Consider the following 5,223-nt stretch of genomic DNA (forward strand, 5'->3'; position numbering starts at 1 on the left):
TTGTAAATATAGCAACACACTGTGTACAACTATATTACTTGGCAACAATGTATGCTATCTATTAAACGTTCCAGAGGAATACAGATTAGTACAATCCCTATATGAGGACTTGATTGGCGCCCGGTCTTTGCCCTGGTGACTTAGGGGAACGGACACTAGCAATACATTTTGCTTTCTTTTTTATTACCACTCTGTGTGTTGTGACCATGTGATGACTTATTCAATGTACATCCGTATTTCATGTTAATAATACAAATTATGCTATGTATTGTTTGATTAAAATGTATGGTGTCTGCTAAGTGCTCTAGGGGAATATAAATTAGCACCATCCCCACCGAAAAATATGGGATTTGCATACCCATGTACAATCATATGAATATTATATATATGCCGTTTACATGTGATATGATTATCCCCAGGCACTATTAGGCTGACATTACTTATACCTGCATTTAGATCATTTGTTTATATGGCTATATGAATATGATATACATACTTTAGAAGGTAACATAACCAATTTATTCATTAATCAAAGTATGCTGGTGCAATACTTTGTTTGGAATTTATGTCCATTGTTTAATCAAAGCGGACTTCTCATACTGAGTTAGTCCTACATAATGCTCTTAACTATATTACACCAGAACCCCCAATCTCCTGTTTATATAGTCCTACAACCATACCTTACTGAATATGCCCAATCTCGTCTGATCTTGGAAGCTATACAGTATTGGGCCTGATTAGTACTTGGATAGGAGACCACCAGGGAATATTGGGTGTTGTAGGTAATATTTAGGAGCAGACCGGGACTAAGGCCCTGATTCAGAGCCGGACGCTCTGACCGAGCGCTTGCTCTGAATCAGGGCGTTTTTTTTTTTTATGGAGCGGCCTCCAGGCCACTTGCATTGCTGTGGGTTGACACTCACAGCTAATGCGAGCGGCCAGGATGATGGTCGCGATGGTCAAGACCATCGGGCTTGCGACGAAACCCTTGTGGTAGGGTCTCGTGGCCGCAAGCCCCAGAGAGCTTTCGGCTCAAACAGAAGACAGGCATTCTCATGGGAACGCCTCCGTCTGGGCAGCCACCCCCCCGGCCCGTCCACCAAAGGGGGCGTGCTGTCACTCAACATCGACAGCACGCCCCCTTTGGTGCGAGACCCGGAGCGACGGATTGCCCGTCGCTGTGCGGGTGTCGCGCATGCCCACGATATAGGCTATATAAAATCAATTATCGTCTCAACTGCGAAAGCAAATTCGTAGTATATATCATCAAGTGCCCATGTAACCATCTTTATGTTGGCAAAACAATTAGAATGCTGAAAGAACGTATTGCATTACATAGATCTTCTATACGCAAAGCATTCCAGATTATTGATGGCAATACTCCTCCGGTCGCTAGACATTTAGTTGAAAGCAAATAGAATCCTCTGGATTTTAAAGTTATGCCTATTGACCACATACCTCCATTTCCGAGAGGCGGAGATCGGAATACAGAATGAAAGTCGTTTGATATATAATCTACAAACACTATCACCTCTGGGTTTGAACGAACAACTGAACTTTAATTGATTTTTGTAATTATTTTCTCTAGTATAGCAATATACTTCTTCCTTGCTTTTTTCCTTTTTTCTCTTTTATGTATAAGTTTGTTTGTTTGTTCTGTGTTTTACCATATAATGCAGTCGTTTCTGGGTTCATCAACCATATGCGCCTGTTATTATGTTGCTTAAAAGTATCAGATTTACTGCAGTGATCATTTGACCGGAACGTCACTTCCGGCTATTGACATGCAAGCCTCGTTGGACCGCTTGCGTCACTTCTGGTACCCCGTTGGACGTGGCGGACAGCACGACTATGGAGATTGGTATATTATTAAGGTGAGTTATACAGGTGTAATAGGTTGTTTGACTGACTAGGTGCGATGCATTAACAATGGTTTATATAGGACATATGCTCAGTGTGCTGGTTATGCCCCAGGAGGAAGGTGCCAGAGGGCGCCGAAACAGCTGTCAGGCTTCCTCTCACTATCCTGTTATATCAGTTCACGATGAATGGTCACTGATAAGTACTTTTTTATGATATGCACTGTTTAGCACTTTTGTGAACTGATATCATGTTATCTTTGACTCTTTTACACTTTTTTGATATGGAACTATAAAACTGTTTTCTTGCATTGAACATTGGTGTACCAGTTTGTTCTGGTTTTTCTTCTATCTGTATGTATGTATGTAGGGAGAGAGAGAGCGAGAGATTGGGATAATTCTATATTTGTATCATTTCTTATGGGTCATTCCATGGTAACTCTTGTTGCATACTGACATAGCAAACAATTACCAATTCCTGCAAATAGTTTTTTAAAAGCATGACCTGTCTTATTATTTTCTCAGTAAATTAAATTAATTTCATATAAATTCCTTTTGCTGTTCATAGCCATGCAAATATTTAGCTATGTCACTTGGTAATGTGAGTTACCATGGAACGCCCCTTAATTGCTGCGATATGAAATTATATTTTTCTATAGTATACAGTATATAATAAAAATTGCGCTCATTTATCCTTATGGGAAATTTCCCATACAAAACATATTGTTATGATTGACAATACTTTATCTGGAGTATACGCAAGTTAAAAATAAGAGATATGGTAAGAACTTACCCTTGTTATTTCTATTTCTACGAAGTTCATAGGGTTCCACAGGATACCTTGGGGTATAGGCAATGACATCAGACATCAGGCACCACAGAGTTAATTTTCAGCCTCCCAGGATGCACTGGGGTCCCTCTCTTATACTCCACCCCCTAGCCAGGGCAAGCCAGTTATGTCACAAGCCATAGGCCGGAGGAGAAGAAGAGAGAGAAGAAAGTCTGGAACACACAAGAATCACATTCTCAACACAAGGAGACAGAAAAATCGGTGACCAGAGCAAAGCCCATCTACACTACATGTGCGACAGGGTGGGAGTCCTGTGGAACCCTATTGACTTCGTAGAAATAGAGATAACAAGGGTAAGTTCTTACCATATCTCTTATTTTCTACTTCAGGGTCCATAGGCTATCCACAGAATACCTTGGGGATGTCCCAAAGCAGTATCGTTTAAGGGTGGGGATGCTCCTGTGCTGGAAGGAGAATCCGCTGCCCGAAAGGAAGCTTCCTGAGAGGCGGAGGTATTGAATGCATAATACCTCCCAAAAGGTATGGATAGAAGACCACGTGGCTGCCTTGCAAAGCTGAACAGCAGAGGCACCACGGCGAGCTGCCCACGAAGGACCCACAGACCGAGTAGAATGAGCTCTAACAGAGGATGGTACAGAAAGGCCTTCATGAATGTAAGCCTCTGAAATCGCCATGCGTATCCATCCTGCCAAAGTTTGCTTAGTGGCAGGCCAACCCTTCTTATGGAAACCATAGAGAACAAACAGAGAGTCCAATTTCCTAAATGAACTGGTACGGTCAACATAAATTCGTAAAGCCCATACCACATCCAAGGAGGCCTCACCAGCAGAGAGGTCTGGGGAATTAAAGGCCGGTACTATGATTTCCTCATTGATGTGGAAACTAGACACCACCTTAGGTAGGAACCCAGGGCAAGTGCGAAGCACTGCCCTGTCCCTATGGAAAATCAGAAAGGGAGAGCGACATGAGAGAGCCCCCAAATCTGACACCATTCTGGCTTTAGTTTTAGCTGCAAGCCATTTTAAATCTACTGAGCCCAGTGGTTCGAATGGCGGTCCTTGGAGAGCTCTCAGGACCACAGCCAAGTCCCAAGGAGCCACAGGTGGAACAAAGGGAGGCTGTATGCAAAGTACACCTTGCATAAAGGTGCGGACATCAGGAAGTGTAGCAATCCTACGCTGAAACCACACTGAGAGGGCAGAAACCTGCACCTTCAGGGAAGCAAGGTGAAGACCGTGATCTAAGCCCACCTGTAGGGAAGCCAAAACCCTGGATATCCTAAAAACCTGAGGATCATAGCCTCTAGGGCGACACCATTCAAAGAAATACAGAACATGTGCCTGCGCTGGTGTTTACCAAAAATGCAATCAAGTGGTCAAATATAGATTAATGCAACAATTTATAGTAAATTACATGAAAACTAGAACTGCAGTTTCTATACTGTTAGATATACAATCCGCACAATTAAACTAATAAACTGATAAAACATACTCCCAGCAAAGGGATAAAAATACATAAATGTTATATTCCCCCTTATGAAAATGTTCGTGAAAGATCCTGTAGGGAATTAAAAATTGCGTACTTGGCTTTTCCCAATATCCAGAAGGGGAAACAGCCAGCAGAGAGTGTCTTAAGTTGTAAAGGACTCACCCCATTGATTGTTAGTTGTAATTCCAAAGAAGTGTCCCGTAAAGCTCCTATTGAATAAATGAGGCTGAGGTGACTGTTGTAAATGGACACAGCATGGTTTGCTCCAGCAATATTTGATACAAAGCAGCCGCTTGCCGTCAATTGATTCCCCAGTGAAAGGGGTTTTATCAAAAGTACCGGAGTATTGCATTTTGTTGAGAGATAGTTTTGGCAGTCTCCTCTGTATGTCAGCTGCTGTGTAATCACTCAGATCCTTGATTGAATTAGCGCTCCACTGATTTCTGGTTTGACCATTCAAAGAAAGTATGCCACACTCGGTGGTAAATTCTTGCAGAAGCCGGCTTCTGAGCTCTGAGCATGGTGTTAACTACAGAGCTGGAAAAACCCCTGGACCTCAAGAGGGCAGTCTCAACAGCCACGCCTTCAAAGACAGACGACCCAGGTCCGGGTGATGGCAAGGACCTTGAGACAACAGGTCCGGACGTAGAGGCGACATGATCGGGGCGTCTATGGATAGACTCCGGAGATCTGAGTACCAGTGCCGTCTGGGTCAGCAGGAGCGTGCCCGCCTTCTTGCTTGAATTTGCGACTCATGTGAGGAAGAAGGAAGAACAGAGAGAAGAGGCACGCAAACTGGAAGGTCCACAGGACCGACAGAAGTGCCTCTAGGACCGACAGAAGTGCCTCTGTGTCTCTTGTTCTTGACCCGTACACAGGAAGCTTGTTGTTGTGTCGGAAGGCCATGAGGTCTATCTCTGGAAGGCCCCATTTGTTCACCAGTAGCTGAAACACATCCTGGTGAAGAGACAACTATCCTGGATGCACGTCTTGATGGCTGAGAGTCTGCTTCCCAGTTGAGGACTTCTGGTATGAACACTGCCAAGATGGCAGGGAGATTGCCTT

The 5,223-nt window shown here is 43.6% G+C and overlaps 1 pseudogene; it reads left to right on the forward strand.

Annotated features, from left to right (window-relative positions):
• Positions 1–666: 666 nt before the first annotated feature.
• LOC148521700 (5S ribosomal RNA) lies at positions 667–785 on the forward strand (annotated as a pseudogene).
• Positions 786–5,223: the final 4,438 nt, after the last annotated feature.

The sequence above is a fragment of the Taudactylus pleione genome, unplaced genomic scaffold (genome assembly GCF_031769625.1).
Source record: "Taudactylus pleione unplaced genomic scaffold, aTauple2 ptg000155l, whole genome shotgun sequence".
In the NCBI taxonomy this organism is placed as follows: Eukaryota; Metazoa; Chordata; class Amphibia; order Anura; family Myobatrachidae; genus Taudactylus; species Taudactylus pleione.